The sequence below is a fragment of the Cuculus canorus genome, chromosome 9 (assembly GCF_017976375.1).
Source record: "Cuculus canorus isolate bCucCan1 chromosome 9, bCucCan1.pri, whole genome shotgun sequence".
NCBI lineage: Eukaryota > Metazoa > Chordata > Aves > Cuculiformes > Cuculidae > Cuculus > Cuculus canorus.
Genome location: NC_071409.1, coordinates 6,007,457 through 6,032,129, shown reverse-complemented (window position 1 = coordinate 6,032,129; position 24,673 = coordinate 6,007,457).

Below are 24,673 nucleotides of genomic sequence, written 5' to 3'. Positions count from 1 at the left end.
TTGTCCACAGTCACAGGAAAAGTGCTTTCTTATGTCTGAATGGAATTTCCTGTATTTCAGTTTGTCCCGTTGCCTCCTGTCCTGTCATCTGTCACTGGATATTACCTAGAAGAGCCTGGCTCCATCTTTTTAATCCCTCCCATCAGGTATGTATGCACATTGAGAAGATCCCACCAAGCCATGTCTTCTCCAGACTGAACACCACCAGCCCTCACAGCCTCTCCCATCAGATGCTGCAAGCCCTTATACCAATCTCTGTGGCCTTTTTGCTGGACCTGCTCCCATTTGTCCCTGTCTCTCCTGTCCTGGAGAGCTCAGCACCGGACACAGCACTCCAGGTTTGTGCTGACAGCTGTTTATCCTAATGCAGCCTAAGAGGATATTGACTTCCTTGCCATAAAGGCACCGTTGGCTTGCTGTCCACTAGGAGCCCTAGGAATGTCTCTCCAGACCCGCTTTCCAGCCAGTGAGTTCCCAGCCTGTTCTGGCACTGGGGGTTATTGCTAAGCAGGGACAGGACTTCACCCTTCCTCTTGTTGAACTCAGTGAGATTCCTGCTGGCCCGTTTCTCCAGCCTGTCCCAATGCCTCTCTGTGGCAGCACAACCAGGTGGTGCCTCAGCCACTCTTTCTAGTTTGTCTGTCCATCTGCAGATTTGAGAAGGGAGCACTCTGTCCCACTGCACAGGTAATTTATGAAGGTGTCAAACGCTGTGGGCTCCAGCATTGACCTCAACCACAGCACACACAGTGGTGACTCCCTCTCCATTTATCTACCCCATATTTCATTGTTTGTCTGTAAGGATATTATTGGAGACAGTGTCAAAAGCTTTGCAGAATTCCAGATAACAAACGCCTCCTGCCCTCCCTTCATCCTCTGAGCAAGTCATAGCACCACAGAATGCTGTTAGTCTGGTCAGGCATGATTTCCCTTTTATAAATCTGTCTGATTTTACTAGGGGCTATAGTTACATTTTTAATGTTGTTACAAAACAAATCAGAGAAACATAAGAGATGGGGTTAGATCAGGAAAGTTACACCTCTTTTTAAATTATGGCATATGGAATCTCTACCTGAGGCTCAAACTAGTGGTGTCACATATAGAGTCTCCTAGGACAACATCCTAAGAGACTCTAATATACATGTATTTTTGACTTTATACCCAGCATAGCTGAAAGCTCATATCTGGGTGGTGTACTTTCATATTGTGTTTTATTTTGGGGTGTTAAACGAACAGTACCACTGAGATATACTAAATGTCTGTCTTTCCAACCCTTTCATGACCCATGGTTTCCTTTGTCCCTTGAGTTTTGGGGCTGTCTTACCAGCTGATACCTGTGGCATTTGTTTTTGTTCTAAGTCCATTGCATGTTACTAGATTTCTACTCTTTCTGTTTAGCCTCATCTTGTATGTTTGAACAGTGAATTCCTTAGTCCCTTGGCATACAATTTAACTGGTTAAATGATCTTTGTCACTCTTTCATGCAACAATCATAGTTGCCTCTGAGGGGCTGTCCTTGTTTGTTGTACAGTCTTATACATTGTGGAGATTTTGGCTCTGATAAAATGCTTTTGGCCCTACTGGCTGTGTTATTTACTCCTTTTCCTTCAGAGGTAATTGTTCAAAGATTGGCTAACATCAAACAGAAATAACCAAACCTACAAATGTTTCTGATCATCTTGTAGCTGTCTGACAATGCTGGGCTTAGTGGCATGTGTGTGTTATTGGCACAAGCCATTGAGCTCTGGAGGGGAATCAGAGCCAGAAGTCGGCAGCCTAAATGGATTGGCCAGAAAACAGGAACTGAGCTTTTGGAATCTCCATTCGACAATGTCTGCTGTGAGTGCCTGTGAAAATATGGCCCTCCATATTTTCATGGGTATTTTAATGCCTCGGGGTGCCATTTCTCAGAACAAAATAACAGGAAGCCTGTGCTTCTCATCATCTCTCAGTTACTAGATATCGGAAGTATCTCGAGGACAAGATCTCCTGTTGTTTGTACTTCATAAGGGTCTTTTTGAGGCAAATGCTTTCTTGGAAAAACATGGACCCATACACAAATGCAGCTATTGAAATACTTCACATTAAGAGGGTTTCTTATGGGATGCTGTATGCAATACTTGTTGAATAAGATGCCTTCTGGGTGGCCTTTGTCTCTATCCCAGTGTTTCCATGACACATCTTTTACTGCAAAGAGGAATTAAAGGCCTTCACCTTAGAGGTTCAGGGATAGTGGAAGGAGGTCTTGTCTGAACGATGATATGCCCGACACTTTTCTTCCTATCGCTTTCCAGATAAGCTCAAGCTGTTAAACTGCAGCTAACCAATCAGTAGAACAATTTACTACCTCTGTGTCATTTTAAGTGGGCTGTCTGGCTGGAGCAGGATGTATTCAAATGAAAGTTAACAAAGTATGTTTTCTTTTGAGGATTTGTCTGCTATAAAGAGCTTGAAGGGAACCTTTGAACGGGCATTCTCATCCCGCTGCAGCTGAAATATTCATTGTACCTCCCACAGCTTCAATAACTGCAGTTATTTTCATTTCCAGCACTTTTGGAAACAAACAATGTTGAATCTATTTTATTTGATGGGAGAGGTTCATAAAGAAATGGCAAAGGGCTTGCATTTCTAAAATATTTGGCCTTCAGATATCCTCTCCTTTCGAGATCCTTTAAGCTATGCTCAGGTGACCCTTACAGGCTGAGCAGCAAAAGCCTGCTGGGAGAGAGGGGCCCAGAGCCGCCACAGCCTCCCTTGTGGTCCCTGCCTATCAATGTCTGCTCTTATTCCACAATGAGGCTGGACTGTTTTGGCAGGGAAAGCTTCATGGGATCAGGTATAATCCCCTGAGGAAAACAATTGTATACAATAAGAACTTGAAAGCATGAAAGGAAAAGATTTTCAACTCCTCTAAGCAGAGCTTTATTGATAAAAACTGCATCTGCCAGTTTTCTCTGGTTAGTTTGCTATTATGCTAAAAACTGCAGGAAAGCAGGGCTCATGCCATTCCATAAATGAGCTTGTCCTGTAATTCAAAATCAAAATAAAGCTATTTGACTACAAACGTACCACAAGTTTGATGATCGGGTACAGAGTATTTGTTTTCTTGTGCAGACTTCTCACATTTTCTGCTCCTGTTACCCCAACCTATCTGCAGAAATGTTTTTTCCTCTCGTTACCTCGAAGCCTGACTCTTAGAGATTCTGGGTGAAAGACTTAATTCAAATCTTTTTCTCCCATTCTCCTGTAACAATTCAAGACTTGTTGGTTCAGAGAATATGGGTTCTTCTTGTCTTTTCTTTTGTTTCCTTTCCAGCATGGTCATGCTTTTGAATTTTAAAACTCGGTTCTAGCTAAAAATGAGATGATGGCAAAATTTCTGTTTACCTTCTGTGTGATGGGAGCTGGTGCTTTTCTTTAATACAGAATGTAGAAGCCAAGTAAGCTACAAGTATCTATTTTCTCTTTGTTGATGAGAGAGCCCTTGAGAATATTCTTAAATGCCACTTTATAGGATAGCCAAACCCTGCAGGTAAATGTTACCCATAAAAAGGGAACATTGCGCTTGTGCCATATGTGCCTGAAGTGTGACTAGGATGTCAATAGGAATTTCCCAGACACCATGCAGAACTGCAGCTAAGAACAAAGACACTAAACTGATCTTTTGTCTGCTGTGACTGCCTTGGAACTAACTTTATAGACCTTCAGTTTCTCTCCCCCCTCCCCGCCCTTAGCCTGCTGTGCACAAACAGGAGAAAGGCAGCTGCCTGGGCTCCTCTCCCTGATGCGGGGTGATGGGCAAAGCCGAACTGTTCTTGCCTCCATTTCAGTGTGAGCCCTCAGATACAGCCCTGGAGCGTATGCTGAGCTTGGAGGGGCCTTAATGTTTGGTCATATTTCTGCCTGATCTATTTTTCAACCTATCTTTTTGCTCCCCCTGCCCTGTGTACAGAGCCTGATAGTTAAACCAGTGGTTTTTTTAATCTCTATAGAAGGTTGAAAATGAAGCTGTGTTTTGTCTCTCTCGGGCTACCATTCTGACCACAAGAATGTAGAATGAATGCTACCTGCTTATTTCCAAAGACACTCAAAGAGGTGCAATTAGGCTGTTCTATTTGATCTCAGCTGTGAGGAGAGAGTTAGGTAAGAATGATGTTTTTGACATCTGACACTTGCACAATCACCTTCCAGTGCCATCAGAACTAATCCATTATCTTTTCTGATTAGAGAGTGATTTTAGCTAAGCAGAGTTAGAGGGTGATACCAACTACAGTGACAGATACACATCCTGGAATGCTTTACCAGTCCTGCTCTGTTTCTAAGAGGGGTACATTCAAGACAATGTTTTTTTTTATAGCCACATTTCGGGGAGGAATAAAACCCTATAAACAAACTGATCATTCTTCCCACAATTAATATTTAGATCTGCATGTATAAATTATGTTGACATTACACCTGTTAACTGCTGGACACAGCAGATAGACATTAGTTTCACAAAAAGAAAATAGTACATCATGGAAGAACTGAAACAGTGCTGGGGAATGGAATGTCATCAATGTATATAATTTGTTGTGCTATGTGGGGTTTTTTTTAATTAATTATTTGTGATTAAAGAAGCTCACAACTTTTAAAGCAAATAATAAGGAACAGGATTGTGTGCTGTTCTGTCAGTAATACCTCTTCAAAACAGGGACAAATAAAACCCATTTATCCTAAAGTTCTGAAAGCTGGAGGACTGCAAAAAAAAAAAGGGGAGGCTAGGTAAGCCATGATCAGATAACTCTGGCTTTATAAAGACCCACACTGAAATCCCAAATCCAAACATTCCTGAGCACTGGAACTTTCAAAATAGGAATCTGGCTATGAATCCATAGCTTAGTTCCGTGTTTCAAATAAAGGAACATCCCTTTTCCCCAAACCAAAAAACACTGGGGAAAAAAAAGGCAGAGGCTTTCAAGACCTGTTCATTATGATAGTCCTCTGCTATACTACGCAGGTCATTTGTGTGTTAACATGCTTATCGTGTGATCTAATACACTTGTTGTGTGCCTGGATGTACGACCGACGCATGCCTAAAGGGAGTGCAGTGTTGTCACCTAGCAGGGCTCACATCTTGGTCTTGAAGTCACACACTGCATTCATATTTCAGCACACGAGGGAGAAAGGGTTTTGGACTGTTGGTAAAGAAGGCAAAATGGAGGAGTCTTGTTGTCACTGTAGAGTGGAAATTCCTTATTGGTATGTGGGTATGGTGACTCGGGCGTCCCAAGATGTTTTGGGAAATGGACCTCTAATTAATCTTTGGTATTAGCTGGCCATCATCACAAAATTGGATGATATCTGATCAAAAAAAAAAAAAAGCATCAGGGGCTGATAACTCTATTGTAACACAGAAATTCAGGCTGTTCTGCAACTGAGTGTTTACTGAAGCACTGCAGTGCTGTAGAACTTCCAAGTGCACTCAGATCGCAGTATCTGCATATGCATACTGTGAGGATGTTTGATTAGCTTCCCATCTTTCGAGTATTACGAGAGTGTGAAATAGCTCGCTTCCTTTGATTGCCAGTAACAGTCTTTTCAAGAGCGAAATTTAGTAGAAATTTTAGGAGGAAAGCTGTGAAACAGGCTAGCAAGGAGGCCGAGCTAACTTTTTTAACACAGGAATATGCTGTTCTGTTAGATTTCCTGCCTCTTCCTAGGTTAAACAACTTCAAGTGGTCAATAACAAAGATAATAAAGATTAGGAGTTTAGAAAATAGCCTTGGTCTCAGGAGGATAGGGCTTTATAGCACAGCTTGTTCCTTCACAAGAGTTCTGCTAAAAGTTGGCTAAAACTGTGTAGGTTTTGTGCGATTCCTTGCTGAATAGTAAAAATGTTGTTTTGTAACTGTGACAACTTTTCCTTCCTTACCTCTGCTCTGAAATGTGTCGAAGCCAGAGGAAAGATTCCTGTTGTCTGAAATGAGTTTGGGATTGTGCCATATCAACTGAGTGTGGGAAACAAAGGCAGTCTGTGTCTGGTACTTGGGAATGGGGAAGAGACACCTGTAATGTGGGGTCTTGTACGGTTGTAGTTTTCATACCCTTTCATAAGCTCATTCTTTATTTTCTGATGCAATTCATCTCATGTCAGTAAAGGCAGCTGCAATCGTGCAAATAGTGGCAGAAAAATGGGAGGCATTAGTCCCCCAAACCAGCAAATATGGATTAGGAAAAAACAGAATCGAGAAGGTCAGAAACATTGTTTATGCTAAAAAGACCATTTACTGCTGTAATTTGTGTTTCTCATTGTTAGGTGGCAGGGAGCCCAGTGGCTCATTGGCTTTGGCTCAAATAAAAGCAATGCTGTACAGAAGGCAGATCTGTTGAATTAAAGGGCACGTTATCTGCTGTCTACATTCAGCATGGAAATGGCACGAGCCTCCAGCGGCTGCATTCCGTGGGTAACTTCAACATTTATCGGAACCACTTCTCCAGCTCTGCTGCCAGGTTTTGAGTCTGCCCTTATGCTACTTCTAAATAGATTTGCCATGTTGAACAAGGTGAATCTTGCTGTTCCTTTCACCCTCTTTGTTAGTCCATTCTCTGCGTTAGATCCGCTGTGAGAAGGTTTCCTGTTCACTTGGGCCGTGAACACTGCCTGGCCAATTAATTTTTGTGGTACCTGGGGAGCAGCAAAGCCTGAGAAACCAAGTTATGTTTTTCTTTCTTCAATTACATTCATTGTGGTAGTGAGGACAAGGTAGGAATCCCTAAAATAACTTGATCCAATGTTGTTTTGGCAGGATTCTTCTGCGACGGACTCCACTGTGTTTACTACTGATTTGGGATGATGTGGTGCTGCAAAATTGCTACCAATAAACTAGCAGTTTGGGCCAACAGGAGGAGAACAGGTGAGTCAGGCTTCCTTTATGTGTCATAAGGACAAAGAGGGGCAGTTTCACACTGAGCATACTTTGTGGCGAATCAGCCTCCCAGAACTCCTCTTATTGGAAAACATTGTTGAGTCAAATATCATTTAAAACAGCTGGACAAGGCAGGAGGTGGGCTATGCCAGCCAGCAGGTGCAGAGGACAGCAGGAGGGTGACAGAATTTGTTATAAAGCCTTCCATTAACAATAATTTTTACCAGTAATTTTATTAGAGGATAAGTTTATTATTATTATTGTTCTTTATTAGAAAGTATAGTGCTTGCATGGAGGCGGATTTCTATAACGTACATTAGGACAAAATTTTCTCACAGAACCTAAAAGAACACATTATGCGCTACCGAATATACTTTATGCTTTAATTTGCATTTTTCTGTCTTCTCAGCAGAGTGTTTCTCAGTTGGAAAAACTGACTAGCCCGTGTCATTTACTGACACAGAAAATTCTTTGACTTTTAGATTTGTAGATCCAGGACTCGGTTTTGGAAAGGAAAGAAGTGTGGCATGTAGCTTTCTTCTGCTTGTTGATTTTGGTGGTTTTGTGGTATTATTTTTTCATTCAAATGCTGACTCAGGTGTCAGTTTGGCGGAATAGAAGCTGCCAAGTTAAGAAGGAAAAAAAATATTCTTTATGCTGAAGTCCCATGGAGGAGTTCTGCAGAGAATAAAAGGAAGTTAGAAGAGTGTCTTTCTTCCTCTCACATTCATGCATATGGCCACACAAGCACATTCTTTTAGATGTCTGTTCCAGATACAAGTGTCCACCATGCAGGACTTCACCAGCTGGATGATTAAATGCACTTCCTTTGCTGCAGCAGGCAATCTGTTTTGCATTGCATGAGAGAAGTCAAGAAGTCAATTAATATGCTGACCAAGACAAAATATTTCTTTACACCTGTAGTCAATCCCGATGTGGACTCTCTTATGAGTAAATTATTAATAATAACTCTTGTAGGTTTCATGTCATCTCTCTAGGAGACGCTTAATCCTACAAGTTGGATCAAGAATCTCATTTGCTTTCAATCAAATGGGATATAACTTTGTGTATGAGAAAATACTACTTAATCTTTTTGCATTCTTTGGGGGGCTGGGAGTCCAATAGCCATTGTGACTTGAGGACTCCTTCAGCGTTGGTAGAAATGAATAATTCTGTATTCCAGGGGTTTAGCATGACTCCTGTGGTTTCCTTTGCCTGTCATTTTAGAAAGTGTTTCACTTAGACGCTCAGAAACAATCTGGGGAAGGCGAGCTGTGTGGGGGAAAGTCTTAATGGGTCACAAGCCAGCTGCTATTCCAATTACTGTGTTGTTTTATGTTACAGACTGACAGCTTAGCAGCGCACTGCAGGTGCAATTTAAGGTGTAAAGGCCATTGAACATGAAGCATCTGATGCGTGACTATCCCAGACACACCTGTGCCTCTGTGTTCCCAAGGCGAGATCCTGAGCAGCAGTCAGTTGGTATCTCAGTTGGCAAGAAATGCCAGGGTTATGCCGGCAGATAACTCCTAAACTCAGAGGAGTTACAGGGACATCCGAGTGGGTAGGAAAGAAAAGCTTTCTGAGAGGAGGACATCATGTATGTGGATGCCGCTGATCAGCCTAAGTTTAGCCTGAACATTTCTCTATGCACACAACTGTGTTCCAGAAAAGGCAAAATGAGATCAATTCCAGCATTTGTTGTTTCCTTCAAAGATTAAGATGCCAAGATAAAATTTTGCACTAAATACAGAAAAAGGGAAACTGGGATCAATTCTGAACCCTGATATCTTGGTGTAGAGTAAGAATACCCTAAACACTATCACTTTGTTTTTAAATCAGTAGAAGAGGATTTGGCCTATTAGACTTAATTTGAAATGTGTGGAGACTGATATTAAAATTCTACTTTAAAAAAAGGCTACCTGCAATCTGTCATTTAATCTGAAGAGTCCCTGCAGCAGGGAGATTCAGGTAAGAACCAACTAATGATAATGATATTAATGAACATCTCCAAATGCACATTTTATTTCAGTATAACAAGATAGTTATCTATGATAGGCTGAACATCAAATCAGCTACCAAACTGTGGAAGAGAGACTAATGGATTAGATTAATAGCTAAATATAATTCTTTAACCTTATTATGGGAGTTGTAAAGCGAATACCAACTGGTCATCCTGGGCAGATGAAGCTTAAATCAACAGTATCCATAGAATTAGGCTAAATATCAATCCAGGATTTTTATGTCACTGTGAAATACCTAAAAAATCGTATTTGGTGACTCCTGTAGGGGACATGTCTAAACATAGACTGAAGGAAAATGTTGCCTTTACTTCCTTTGCCACAAGCAAATGCTGAGTATGCTTGTAAAACAGAGGTTTTTATCAAGATCCATGTGCTGTATCATAAATGCCCCAGCAATATAACAGAAAGTACCCTGAACTGCAGAAAAGACGGTATGCTTTATTTCACTCATGCCCCAACTTTGTGGAATCAAGTCCTCTGTTTCCTGTCAAATTATTTTTAACGAGCTAACTATAATTCCTTGTCTACATACAGCTATTTGTTCATAACCCTGGCCAGTGGATAAGAGATAATTATGTATTCTTTGAATCCAATCAGGCACAGTTATTTTCTAGCTTCTCAAGGGCATATTTATATTAATCATTATACCAGCCAGCCAAATAGCCTGACTGACACAGCCAACTCAAAATGTCCTTCATGTGGTTAGGACCATTCATCCGTGTAAGCTGGGTCTGGACATGGCATGCTGCTCAGGAAAGACGAGGCGCTGTGGCAAACATTGTGCCAGCTAGAAAAGAGAATCATCTCCACAGATAACCTTGGAAAAAGAACGGGAGTTGAGGTGAACAGAGAAAATAGAGCTCTTCAACTCCAAAAAGGTCAACCATTGCAGATAAAAATAAAAGAAGGGGATGTTGTGGAGAGCGTGCCATGTAACTCACATAGTAGTCATGCATCCCTGCTTCTCTTTTGATGTGTCACATTCAGCTGAGTTAAGGAGATGCTGCAAACATCGTTAGATGTCTCAGAAGTGTCCAGGAAACACATTCTCATGCTGCCTCATCTGATGGATCATGGCCAGAGAAAACTGTCTGCTGTGGCAGTGGCAGTCGAAGTGACAGCAAGAGGTGAGAGGCTTATGGCTGTCTTTGTCGCTTCCCATTCAACTCTCAGCACCTCTGCCCTCAGAGACCTCTAAACTTTCTCTGCTGCTAAATTAACTTCTCTCCCAAATAGCAGCGCTCCTTACTGCTTTCTGCTGCCAGTGGCCATTTATGTCTTGCTCCTCCCTCAGTTTCTGAATCTTTCTGACACCTCAACGTGCTTAGCCCTGCTCCATACCCTGCCCAACTGAACACTGGGGAAACGATTAATCAGTCATAATTTATATTTAAAACAAAAACAAACAAAAAGAACTTGGCAAGCTGCAAATAGTCTTGTTCCTTAACATAAGAAAACTGACAGAGAACAAAGGAAACCTTGGTGGCTGCTCAGATGATCGGCACAATGCTGTTAATGGAAATCAGTTCTTAAGCAATGGGCAGTGCTGTGAGGGCATTTACGCTGTTGATACCCGAACAAAGTCATGCTCAATGGCTAATGTGCAATTTTAGTTGATATCTAACCGACATCCAACTTGTCCTTGGTTTTCTATACAAAACAGGGATAAATCAGAAAAACGTTCTAGATATTCATTGTGAAACTTAGAGGGAAAACACAGTGCTCTGTCCCAAGTTACAGTTTGCCATGGTCCCTTTCCATGAGACCTGGGAGGAAGACCTCTTTTTATTTTATGGAGATATGCAGGGGAAAAAAATGAAAAAGGAAAAGTGGTTTAGAGAGGTCTACCATGTGGCTTGTAAGGAACGGTAAAAACTTATAGAAGCAAGACAGGCAGTCACAGAGAATGATCTTGGATAGCCCAAAGCAAGATAGTGCTGGAAACATCTCAAGAATTGTTTCTGTCTGTAGGGTTTTTGGATCCAAGGTGGGAAAACAGTAAGACTGGGATGTCTCTCATGCAGTGATAAGCAGAAACTAAAATCATAGGAGCAGTGGAAATGTTCTACTGCAGAAGCGTGGAGGAAAGAAGGCAAATGGCCTAGACTGTCACTTGGAAGACTTCATAAAGGACAGATTTTTGTTGTCCTGAATCAGAAGACTCAGTATTTGAGACATTAATGCCTTTGCCACTGGCTTAAAAAGAACCACCTCACATTCCTGTTCAGGATGCCTCATTTTGCATGAGAAAGAAAAAAGGCAAAGAATACCAACCAGCACTCTAAGCAATCAGTTGCGGATTGGACACGTCAGGAAGCAGTTTTATAAAAGAAGAGTTCTTTCTGTTGATGTTTGTGGAATGTTAAATCTCTTATTCGTTCATGATCATTGCATTCCTATTTTCTTCACAATTTCCTTTCAAAGACTGAGTATAGGAAGCTTATAGAGTGATCAAGGTTTTTCTTTCCTGTCCTTTTTCGCTTGCGCGCTCTCATGATTAGAAATGACCAAGTCGCTTCCATTCTCTTCAAAATTAAAATTATCTCTCCCAAATGTTTTTGGCAGACAACAATATTAGTCCTTATGCTACAGATGAGCTTTCCTCTCAGTATCGATACAGACTTAACAGGGATATATGCCTTAAAAGAAGGAAACGCTTTGAAATGTGCCTCAAATTGCAAAATACCAGCCCATTGTTTTCAGCTAAAATGCCATAATTGTTCTGGTTGCAACTTTAAGAACACCTTCCTTGGATGAAGATAATTAACATTCACTGCTTTTTAACGAACAGTGCTATGCTTTAGTGAGTCTCTGCTGAACAAAATACCTGGGAACAAGGAGAGAACACCTGAAGGGGAGAAGAGAGTTAATGATGGGTTTCAGGTACTGAAGAATGCCTCTCGTACTCAGGAACAAACCCTGAGAAAAATGTCTTGTCTTCAGTATCAGTGGAGGAAGGCACAAAGCAAAGAAAATGAATACTTCAGTGGGCTGACTACTCCCAGTTAAACGTTTTTATGCACTGTGTACCTCAGGTAATGAAATCTGTCTAAACCTTTAGACCCTGAGCATCTGATAGAGAAGGCAAATATAGCCTCTGTGGGGCAGAGGGGTGGTGGGTAAGACAACAAATTCCACTGGGACATCCTTGTATCAAACTGAATCCAATGGCATGCTGCCATGTCAGCGGTCTTTCATGGAATGCAAATAGGTCTGTATAATGTAGAGAAAATGCCCATAATTCATTTCAGACTTTAATTAGGTTTTAATTTAATGAAATATTGATACCAAAGCAGACCTTGGAGAAAGATTCTGGTATTAAAGCCTTCAGAGCTTCTTTGTAGAACTCAAAATGCTTTGTGTGGTAGTAAATCAACTTGCAAAGCGGTGACTATACAATGTGCATATCTTGGCTCTATCATGGTCTGTTGTAAAACTTAAATCAGGGAACAAGTGGAATACAGTCCTTTTATGAAAGGTAATACTGCGAGTCATTCTGTCTCAGGGAGATGATTTATTTTGAGCTTTGTCTTTTAGGATAGCAGTAAAAAGAACCATCAGGAACAGTGTGCAATCAAAGGTACTTAACCCACTTTTAGAAGCTAGAGTATTAGGTATAGGACTATTAGTAAATAATGTTTAATTGAAAAACAAGGGAAGCAAATATGAAATTAATAATGGATCTACCAGTTTTTATTATCATAGTCCTGTCTGTGTGAGCAGATTCAGATAGTTTCATATTCAACTCTGGCTGAACTTTGAAAGAGGAAGAGATACTTTCAGGTTATGGAGTGTGCGGAATAAGCTCTGAAAAAGTTTTAATCCCTGGGCAATGTCCTACCTTATTCCTTAGGTACTCTAACCCTGTCAAGCAGACTATGTGTGAACACAGTTCAGCTGGAAGTTCAGTTTCTCTGAACGACAGTCAGCACTGGTGGGTCTGTTTTCAAGCCAGAAAAAGATAAAGGAGAAGAGGTGACAAGGCACCAGACTTGAGAAGAAGACAAATATGATTTAATAGGACTCCCTCCTCTCTTATATTCCTTGATATTTCTTTAATATTAAGCTAAATTACTTGTTGAGGCCCCATGTGCACCAATAGGCCTTGATTGCCATGACCAGCCTCACCTGGGACTCCCACCCATACCCACAAAGGCCAGTTACTCCAGAAGCCCAATTTAAGCCCAGGCCTTCAGTCTATTCCTTTGCTGTTCCTTAACTGTTGTTTGGATTTCCTTGTTTGATCTCAGATGCCGTTCCTTGACAGCTGTGGGACTGTTGAAGAGACCTATTGTTGTTACCACCCTGTTCTGGTTGACCAGCTTGGGCATACTGGGACTGTGTCCTGCTGGAGATGACCCAGCCCTGCTGGTGCCATGTTCTTCCTCAGCCCCGGCTCATCCGGTCTACTGGAGCAACCCTGCTCCTACTATTCCCTGCCATTACTTAAATTAATTATACCTGGTTTTCTGCATATGTTTGTGCTCCTGTAGTACAACTTCAAGTTGCGTTAAGCCCTGTGGGAATCTCAAGTCTTCTGAATGTCTGTAAAACTGAAAATGAACTAATTCTCTCTTTCTCTCTCTCTTTCTCTCTCTCTTTCTCTCTCTCTTTCTCTGTCTCTTTCTCTCTCTCTTTATGTCTCTCTCTCTTTCTCTCTCTCTCTCTTTCTCTCTCTCTTTCTCTCTCTCTTTTCCTTCCGCCCTTCCATCCTTGACATGACTGTGACCTTTAGGCTTCTAGCAGGCTGCTAGAAAAGCTATTGTGGAAGGTGTGAGAATGCTTTATTGATCGTTCTAAGCACCAGAAACAGAGTCACAAGGTGTTTCCCCATCAGAGAAGGCTGCTGTATCATGAAGTCCCACAAAGGACCTGTTAGTGGCAGAAGAGGGAGTAGCCTGCCTACTTCTCTATCAATCCCTAAAGGTAAGTGTTGGCATGAAAATTAGCAGGGAAATTAAGTCAAAGTCCTTCTGATCGTTAACAAAACCTTGACCCTCTGTTTTTGGCTCTGTATATGTGGTTATATTTGTATTACAAAATTCCTATAGGTGGAAATAACTGGGTGATTTAGAGTTTATTTGCAAACTAATATGAGATTGTAATTTTGATCAATAGTAAATGTTTCTAGAGAACTCCTGTTTGCCTATGGAACTTTAAGTAGAAAAAGCGTCTTGCTCCCCAGGGAGGAATCTCATGAAGTTCAACAGGGCTAAGTGCAAAGTCCTGGACATGGGTTGAAGCAATCACAAGTGCAAACATGGGCTGGGCAGAGAATGGACGGGGAGCAGCCCTGAGATGAAGGACTTGAGAGTGCTGGTTGATGAAAAACTCAACATGATCTGGCAATGGGTACTTTTAGCCCAGAAAGCTAACTGTATCCTGGGCTGAATCAAAAGTAGTGTGACCAGCAGGGAAAGGATTCTGCCCCTCTATTCTGCCCTTGTGAGACCCCACATAGAGTACTGCGTTCAGCTCTGGGGCCTCCAACATAAGAAGATGAACCTGTTGTAGCAGGTCCAGAGGAGGGCAATGAAGATGATCAGGGGGTTGGAGCTCACCTCTTATAAAGCCAGGCTGAGAGAATTGGGATTGTTCAGCCAGGAATACCTTATAGCATCCTTCCAGTATTTAAAGGGGGCCTATGAGAAAGCTGGAAAGGGCCTTTTTAAAAGGGTATGCAATGACAGGATGAGGGGTAATGGTTTTAAGCTGAAAGAAGGTAGATTTAGGTTAGATATAAGAAATTCTTCACTATGAGGGTGGTGAGGCACTGGCACAGATTGCCCAGAGAAGTTGTGGATACGCCATCCCTGGAGGGGTTCAGGGCCAGGTTGGATGAGGCTTTGAGCAACCTAGTGTAATGAAAGGTGTCCCTGCCTATGACAGAGTGGTTTGAGCCAGATGATCTTTCGACTCAAATAATTCTATTACTCTATGATGCTGCTTGTGAAGAAAGAATTTGGACATGGCGCTTGTGAGAAATGTTTGAATGTTTTGGTTTGTTGAATAAGATTAAAAAATTTTGGTTTGGATTGTTTTGTGGTTGAATTACATCCTCCTGAACTGATATATGGTCTCATGGGAGGCATCATTCTATCGCCTTGTGCTTTTAAAGTCTGGAATTCCTGGCCAGATTGTGTCTCCCATCTCTATTAGAAGCTGGTGTGTAAAGAACTCAGTGTTTTCTGATAGATGCTTGATAGCAAGAACTAGGTACTTGGTCCTGATCTCACTGAAATAAATGAGAAAATTTGAATCTGCTGCACTGGATCTTCTTCTGGTCTGTGAGATAACAGATATTCTAAGTTTAGAACATGGAGAAAGTCTCTAAATTCAGTTCATTCTTAATTTTCAATTTAATGTCCAAACTTAGAGTGGTATTTACTCAACTGTATCACTTGATTTTGCAGTCAGCGTTGAAAGTGTGCGTACTCAGTTATGCATCTTTCTTAAATAATTCAAACTCACTTTAAATGCATTATTTTTATTGTGGGCAGACAAAGCTAACTTAGATTGAGCTTAAGGAAATAAGAGGAAATAAGAACCCCCCCCTACACTAGCTGGAAGCTGTGCAGAAAGCTAACGTGCTTTGATGTAGAGAGTAGTGGATATTGTTTACTTTGACTTCAGCAAAATTTTTCTTAGTCTCCCATAATAATATCTTCACAGACAAATGATGAATTGTGGGGTAGATAGATAGGGAGATGGACTGAAAGTGATCTGTACTGGCAGGCTCAGAGTTGTGGTCAGTGGCAGAAAGTCCAGCTGGAGGCCAGTCACCGCCGTGTATGCCACAGTTGAGGTCAATGCTGAGGCGCACACTGTTTGACATCTTCCTAACTGACCTGTGTGGTGGGACAGAGCACAGCCTCTTCCACCCTGGAGATGAAATACAACTGGAAAGAGTGGCTGGTCTTTACCCAGTCAGCTTTAGAATGCATAACATCATGAACAAAGCAGTTACATTACTGTGTCTAAGATGCATTTCTTTCAGACAGAAATTTTTTTTGATGATGATGTGTCTAATCTGTCATAACAAGCCTGAATGTTACGGATAATTTCTCCTTACTGGCAGCTATTTCCATTTTGTACTCCTTACAATCCTTAAATAATTCTGAACTGTCACAGGAAGTTTCAATACAGAAGAGCTGGTCTTCAAAAATGAATGCATAAACACTGCAGCAAATGAGATCTATTGTGAATCTTCATCATTGGGTCTGGACTTGAGCTGAGGAACTGATTGTGTGCTTGCACTGATTTCAGAGGAAGGCTTTAATTTGCTAGGAATGTAGACTGAAATAATATATGAATTTAAAGCAGGGTAGATCTGTGAGTGAGACAAAACAAACTTCATCTGTAAAAAGAAATAATGTCTGCTTTTATTTTTGCATCACTGACAAAGCCTTATTGCCTGAGCAGCCTGTAGGTGTTTGCAGCTGCTGCTCCTGTTGAATTATGACCAAGCAGATCATCTGCAAGAGGTGTCATCTCGGCTATTGTGCTTACTGAAATACCTTCTGTGTAATTAGGAGATTGCTCATCAGTTTGCCACTGTCCCCAGCAGAAGAAATGTCACAGGCTCAGTTAGTTGGACATTGTTATGAGTTGGTTTCCTGCCCTGCATTGTTTTCTGCAAATTGCTTCTTATGAGGACATGGGCTTTTACTGCCATTGCAGCAAAAGTAAACATCTTAAACTAAGACAAACAAAGTTTGGTTGTTAGGAAGAGAACCAGTCGGGCAGGAAATGCCAAGCTAAACAACATTCTTTGGGCGCCTGATATAAATATGATTCTCCAAGGAGCCTGTTGGGTCCTGCTGGCTGGGGCTTCCCTACGCTCGCTGCAGACACAAAGAACTGCAGGCTTAGTGAGCCTGGCTCAGATGTACAAATTCTCATCCACTGTAGGATAAAACTATATGTATATTTTACATGGATGCCACTTTTAGCATGCTCTGAAGAGCAAGGCAGTCCGGAGGCTTCCCTTGCCACACTGGAGATGTCTCTAAGCCTGGTCTGGACCTGTTTGTTGCTGTGTGTTTGTGGTGGTGGTGGTGTGGTCTGGAGTCTACACCCTACATGACCTGACCACCGCTTTGTGTGGAGCTCTGTGCTAAGGGATGGGAGGCTTCTTCACTATTGAACCCAGGATCAGTTTCAGAATTCAGAGGGAGTTGTCTGTGGTCACTAGATCAGATCAAGGAAAACGCATCAGAATGTAAAGCTGATCATCTTTTAATAATTAAATTATTTGCCAGTTTCTGGTTTTGTTTTGGTTTTTTGTTTCATGCTTAAACAAAACAAACAAAAAAACCCCCATTCAACAAAAGCAAAATCATGGAGGCTTTTGTTTTCTTTTTTTTTTTATTTATTATTTTCTGAATTTTAGATTTCTCATTTTATATAGTCCTACTACACACACATACACTGTTTTCTGAAGGCTATGCCTGGGATCTTTATGCAGTGCCCTATAAAAATGTCAGCGTTGTCAGAGAGATCAGGAATTTTGTAACATTTCCCTATGAAGTTAAGGGGTGCAAGTAAAAATGCTTCGAGCAAAGTGTAGATCTTTAGTACCACATCGTTCTCCTCTAGGGAAACTTCTGGAAGTTTTGGAAATGGGATCCCCCAACAGCTAGAATGTGAGCTGCCAGCTGTTTCCATTTGAAAAAGTGTGATGTATAGTTCTGAATGGAACCTTCTGAAGAGTCTGATCTTCCATTATTAACAGTAAAGCAATTCTGTGTGGGAGACAAAAAGGATTTTGAACTATTCACTTGCATTCTGATACTTAAAGAAATGTTATATGCTTCCTTTTGGATACAGATTCCCACTGAAATCAGTCGATGGAGAGGTGGAGCAGGTCTGCGGCTGATTTTAGTAGAATGAATTTGTATATGCAGAATGTTTTCATTAATAGTAGACTTTTGCAAGATTGCTACTGACAGACAAAATACCTTGCAGAAAGAGGCATTAAAAGCAATTGTAATCTAGCTTATTATATATGTAATAGAAAACATTTTGCAAAATTTCAGTCTAACACCATGTTAATGACTTTCTTGCTAATGGGATTAAAACCATTTCTCCCTACTAGTCATAATATTAGCGATGGTGGTCTCCTTGAATTAGATGAGGTATAATAAGCAGAATGTGAATATAAAATCCCCATTAGATGGAAGCATGACCTGTACATTAACACCAATGCTCTACCTAAAGCTTTTACTCTTGAGGCGTAACCTCGAGGTTACCAAAAGTACGATCTGAGTCTTCATTTGGGATCTGGCCTCACTGAGGTTATGATCATGTCTGAGGGTCCAGTGTGGTTAGATATTCTGGTGTCCTACATTTACAGATAAGCAGGAATGAGGTTTGGCATCTTATGGAAAGTTACGTTACTTTGGTTTTAATTCTATAAGCTCCACTTCTTTCAACAATTAACTACGAATTGGCTAAACTGACTTCACAAAATTCCTGACCGGGGTCGTGGGAGGGACTCTTGTTCCAGACCCTCATTTTCCTTCCCCTCGCCTTCCCTTCCCACCCTCCCCTGGCCAGATGCAGATGCTTCTATTGTGGAAGGCCTCAGATTTCACTTCAAGTTTCCAGGGCTTCACTAGAAATCTTATTTGTTCTCCTTTCTTATACTTTATATATATTTTAATTCCTGAAGTTTCAGATCAGCATATTTTTTCCTTTAATAAACATTTAAGTTCAAGCCTTTAATCTCTCTTTTTTTTTTTTTAAATTTAAAACCACAAAGAAATGTACAACCTTTTATGAATTCAAATTAAAAATGAAGTGTGATGGAAATGATTTACAGGCACTGTAGCTTAGCAGGGAAAATATACAACTCCTTTGCAGTACATCATATTCTGTTCCTTTAAATTATAAGCAAGCTGTAATGTAACTTATTAATCATACAAAGAAAATGTAGCTTCAGTTTGAAAGATTTGTTGTAGCTGAATTTTAAACACCTGCAAATTATTTATTCCTAAAAAAAGAAAAGAAAACATATGCAGCATGCACTATTGCATTCACCAGGAAAATGGATAGATTTAGAGAAATCCCACAGTAAATAATTTTTATGCTTATATTTTTTACCTTTCTCCTTCAACCTCTTTCATCTCTCTTGAGTATGACTTCCTGCACTCTTTCAGTCAGCTCTTTCTTCCCCTGTGGAGGTTACCCATGGCTGGACAAAAGTAAGGAGGATGCAATTGCTTCTTCTAACCTTGTGTCACAATTTCCAGTTAGAAGGGCAAGAAACTACCTTTACCCTACAGAGGGACAACTAAGGGCTGAAATACTATTTTTGAGGCTGATGTAGAGGTGATTGCTATATTCAAAAACGGGTTCCTTCAGCTATCAATGTAGGCAAAAACAGCGTCAGGGCATAAAGCGATGCTAAAAGAAATGACTTGGCAAATATAATCGAGTTACTGTGAATACATTTACTGTTGGACTGATACTAATAGAAAAAGGGAGGTCATGTTTGCAAACACCACCTACTGAGATGACCATTACTGTAAAAAAAGCAGCCTCTGCCTCTTTTATGGATTTGAATCTTGCAAACAAGTGTAGGAGACTTGTAGGAATGGAGTATTTAGAGCCAGAGATGCTTAAACTGCAGGCAGATACGAAGGCAGGGGAGATTCAGGTAGGTTACAGTCAGCGTTTCAGAGGCTAAGGGTGGTGTGGGTGTGTCTGTGCTTATAGGTTGGCCTATGGGTTGGTTCCTCTCTGCTTTCTAAATGAACCTGTCTGGACACTACCAGGGTGTCTTCACCTTACGGTGGTGTTTCTTGTCAAGAGCAAAATGATTTTGAAAAGAGATTGCGGAGGAGGGAGAAATCATGATAAAAATTTTGCCTTTTACCTCCTTTCCCAACCTGAATAGGAGAGGTAGCTGGAAGACGATAAACAGAAAAGGGAGTAACTTGGAGCAAGAGGGCAGTGGTGAAACTCCCAGAGGGAATGGCCAGTCTTGTTCTTACAAGTCAGAAGGACTGCAATAATGAACCACTAGGGATAAGTAGGAAAGTAAAACATAAGGCACAGGAAGCCAAGCACAGTGCCTTTGTGCATACAATGTTGTGCAGAACGTGTGCAAGGGAACTTCTTTTAACTCTTTTATTCTGCAGTATTGCAAGAGTGAAGTTTGACTCATGTTTTCCCTTATGTATCCAGTATTATGTTTTCTTTACCGAAGTCTTAGGAAGTTGACCGATTCTTTAGCATGCTGACTGGTAGGAGGTGTGGCAGAAGCCAACAGCTTCTCTCTCAGATTTCAGCGAGGCTTAGGTATTCTCATTTCTGTGGGGTCAGCCCATTGCACTTTCTGCTGTGGCAGATTCTGGTTGGCTTAAAGAAAAGAGTAACTGAGAACATGTAATTGAATGGCTAAAAAATAGATGTTTTGCTTGACTGAACTTAATGCAGATCTGCTGTTTCTCCCCATCAAATCTGAGCATTCCTTTTTTCATACAAGCAACATGCCTACGAGACCAGAGGACTTGTGAGTCTGGAGCCTGGAGGATTAACGCTGGCAGCTGAAGACCCAAGGAAACTGAATGGCCTCCTCTGTTCTCCGTTGCTGGGTTTATTCCCTTAGACCTTCCTGCAAAGTTAACCTGTTAAATGGGGTAGAATACTGAGGAACTAAACCAAACAAAGGCTGCCTGAGATTCATAAACAAAGCAAAAGTAGCACTAGCTCAATTTCAGCGGAAAAGCCACTACCTGATCCCTTGTATTTTAGAAAACGGAGATCTGTTAAATTTGGCACTGCACGGTGTTAACATGGTTGTGCTGGTATCTGATCTGGCTTGGTCAGAGGTAGCTCCTGTCTCCACTAGCCTGTGCGGGTGGTGAATATGGAGAGGCTCTTTGTGTGCAGCAGCACCGCTGTGGTGTGCTCTGCTCTCCCAGGGCCTCGTGCTCTTTGGCTCAGCTTTGCTCTTTTCAGTTCAGCCCCACCTTGCCATAGGACTATGCCTTGAAAGCACAACCTGAGGTTGAAGTAGCAGCTGGCTGGAGCCCAACGGCTCTTGCCAAGCCTGAGAATCTTCTCTGTGAGGATAGGGAAGCAGAAAGAGAGAAAGAAAGAGGAGGAGGGAAGGAAAAGAGCATTAAAAAGACCAAGCACATTTGCACAAGCCTAACTGAGGGTTTCAGAGGCCTGAAGCCTGAATGCTTGACTTAAGAGATGGTATAGGTTAAAATAAAACAAAACCCAAACCACCACTGCCACCAGAAAACCCACATCCCTTCAACGCTTTGGAGTGAGTATGTGTCTGGATAGGAACAGCTGGCAATATTTTTACCTCTTCTGCCTTATTGTGCCCTATTACATAACACTCTCAACCAAGTCCTGAAAAGTTTTCATACCGAGCAATATTTTCAATATCTGGAGATGTTTGCAAATCTAGAGGGTTTTTTTTTTTTCCCAAGGAAAGCAAAATGAAATTGTGAAATCCTCCACAAAAGGAACTTCCATCCTCCACATAAAAGGAGGATAAAAGGCCTAAGATACAGATGATAACTTTGTTGTCATGCAAGACCCAAAACTCTGTTATTAAAACAGTTTATTTATTAGCAAGCTCTTGTAATGAACCAAGCATAACAGATGTGGGTAAAACTCTCAAGCAGGTACAAACTGAAGCAATAACGATGGGAGCCAAAGAGCTCGCCATTCAAATTACTGGCTAAACCTGCTTTTATTGCTGCTTTGGCTCAATCTCTGAGTAGAAAGAAGTAAGTTTGAACATTTTCTTCTCTTTTCCTCAAGGAAAGTTGGTGATACCTGGCTGAAATGGCTGATAAAACTGATGCGGATTTAGTTCAGAAACTGTGTTTGTAAGAAAATGTAGCCTTTTAAGTAAAAAGAAAAAAAAAAAAAACTACAGAAGTGTCATTCACTCATGGGAAAGCTTTCTTTTGGACATCTTTTCTCTTTCACTCCTCCTATACTCTTACCTTGATGGATGCCACGTGTAGTTAGCAGATGTCAACTGATACCAGTTGCTGCCCTGAAGCTGAGTGCTGTGCTGTGTGGGGTCTTTGCAGCTACGGTTTCGCTTCAGATTCACGCCGTCACTCTTGGTAAGGTACAGGGGGATTTTTGTCCACACATTTTGCCTCCGTCTCCTTTACAACACTTGTCTTAATAAAGCATATTGCTTGCTGAGTTTGTCTAATTTGTTGGGGGAGAGTTGGTGTGTTGTTAGTTGGCACAGAAAACACCACAACTTAGCATTTGTTTGTAATTTTTTCTGTTAGCGCTCTTCCCACAACAGCAATTTAAATCCCTCCCAAAGACCTCCAGAAATGATGACAGAACAGCTCATAATTTTTTTGTGGTGCTAAAAGCTAATCAGCTGCAGTTCTGTCTCATTTTTCATTTACTGTGTGATGTTTTAGACTTTCTTTTATCCTACTAATATTTATCTAAATTTGCAAACGGTCTTGAATGTTGTTTTCTGGGTTTTTGGGTTTTTTTTTTTGTTTTGTTTTGTTTTTACAGTGTGAATGATTGCAATTCGTGAATGTGGAGACTCTGGAGAAACAGGTATTTCCCCCTTCTCCTTCCTCTACTCTAGTTGTTGAACTTCCGATCCTTCTTCATAACATTTCAGTATTGAATTAGTGCTATGCTGGCTGACTAAGCAAGTTAAAATGTATTTCTTGCTGCTCCCTGACAATACTGGGTGGGATAGGTATATATTTAAAAAGCAAGGAGTTAAAATACCTCAGAGCATAACCTATGAATAAGGCCAGATTCTGACTCATTTTCTTATGTTGAAACGTCTTTACTCTTTGGACTTCAATAGGATGTCTTCCTTGAGTAAGCATTACTCAAGGTGATTAAAGGCTCCATTTTCATGCCTCGTGTTATGTAATTAAATTATGTAAATAATTCAGCTATCCAAGACAATGCAGATTGTGAATGGAATAGTCAATTGTACATTTCACAACCTATGAACACATATCTTATTTGTCGAAAAAGTAAATGGAACAATTTGAAACAATGAATGCGTTTTAGGCTGTAACAATTTCCTTGTGAACAGTAATGGACAGTTGGTTCTGCATAAATTATTTGCCCATTTCTAGGATGGCTGTTCATCTCTCCTGCAGTCGTGTTCCATCTTTGTAGCTTGTGGGCTTTACATAAAGAAGTTATCAACAATCTGTTGCAGAGTCCTTCCCACTCAGTAAATCAAAGCCTTGCTCTTCTCTGGTCGGTTTCCAGACAGATGATTCAAGCCTCCTTCACTTCCCAGCAGGAGAGGTTAGTTAAATACTTGTCCATAGCGCCTTGCAACATTTATGAGAACTGTTTACATAATTCTGAAGGATCTCTCCTCTTTGCTCAGGGACAGTTGGATGTGGGTATCCTGTCCTTTATTGGCTGCGCACTAAAGAGCCAGGACTTTAAAAGAAATACTAGACTTCATAGAATCTGTTCTTGTTTCTTGCAATATTGTCTGCAAACAAACAAATATCTGATATCAGTTCAGTAAATTGAACGGTATAGGGATTTTTTATGGTCACCTTACAATGTTATTGGGGTTAGGAGATATGAAGTATGATGTTACAAAAATACTTTTTAGAATATAAACTGCTTTGAGAAAAGTTACGTAGTCAGTGGAGTTTTGAAATGACAGTAGAAGGTGCATGGAAGCTGATAGAAAGATTTCTATTGACTTAGTTATTTCCAAGTTAATTAACTGGGTAGAACATTGTTTAGAATAATGCTGCAGAGCAAGGCAGAAACAGGTTTCTATAAATTTTAAAATGCAAGAATATTATCTGTTAAATTATCCAAACAACCCATGTAAACTGAGCTCCCATATAAAATATATCCATAACAAAACAGAAGTATCATACAGTTCTTATGTTGCAAAGGATCCTTAAAGGTACATCTCCATTCTCTGCATTTTCTAGATGGAGAACCTGACTTCTCTACCCCACCCCCTCGAGTAGTGCAGCGTGGTGGGAACGGTGGCTGTGGTCAGTCCATAACAGCTCCTCTCTGCTGTTCCTTCCTCCTTATGTTTTTCCCCTGCTCCAGTGTGGGACCCTTCCACGGGCTGCCAGTCCTTCAGAATAAACCTTCTCCTGCATGGGCTTTTCCACAGGCTGCAAGGGAATCTCTGCTGGGGTGCCTGGAGCACCTCTTCTCCTCCTCCTGCTCTCATCTGGGTGTTAGCAGGACTGTTTGTCACACTTTTTTTCCTCAGCCCTCACTGCTGGGCACTATTTGGCCCTGTTTTAAGTACATTTACCAAAGGAAAGAGCTGGCTTCTTTGATGGGCTCAGCTGTGGGGCTGCTGAGGAACCACCGGGAGCTTGCTGTGTCCGTCCTGGTGCAGCCACAGCCTCTCCTCAAAGAAGCTGTTCCTGCAGTGTCCCACTGCTGGTTCCATGCCACCTACACTCAATGCAACTTCAAAATGTGGAAAGAGTAAATATTATGGTGATGATTGTTTCTTACCATCTATTGAATGACCTTTTATTTCAAACTATTAGCAAGATCTAGCACAAATTACCATTCTGAGGAGCACGGATCTACTTGTGGGTTAGAAACAATCATAGAATCACCAGGTTGGAAAGGACCCACTGGATCATTGAGTCCAACCATTCCTAACACTCCCTTAAACCATGTCCCTAAGCACTTCATCCACCCATTCCTTAAACACCTCCAGGGAAGGTGACTCGACCCCCTCCCTGGGCAGCTGTTCCA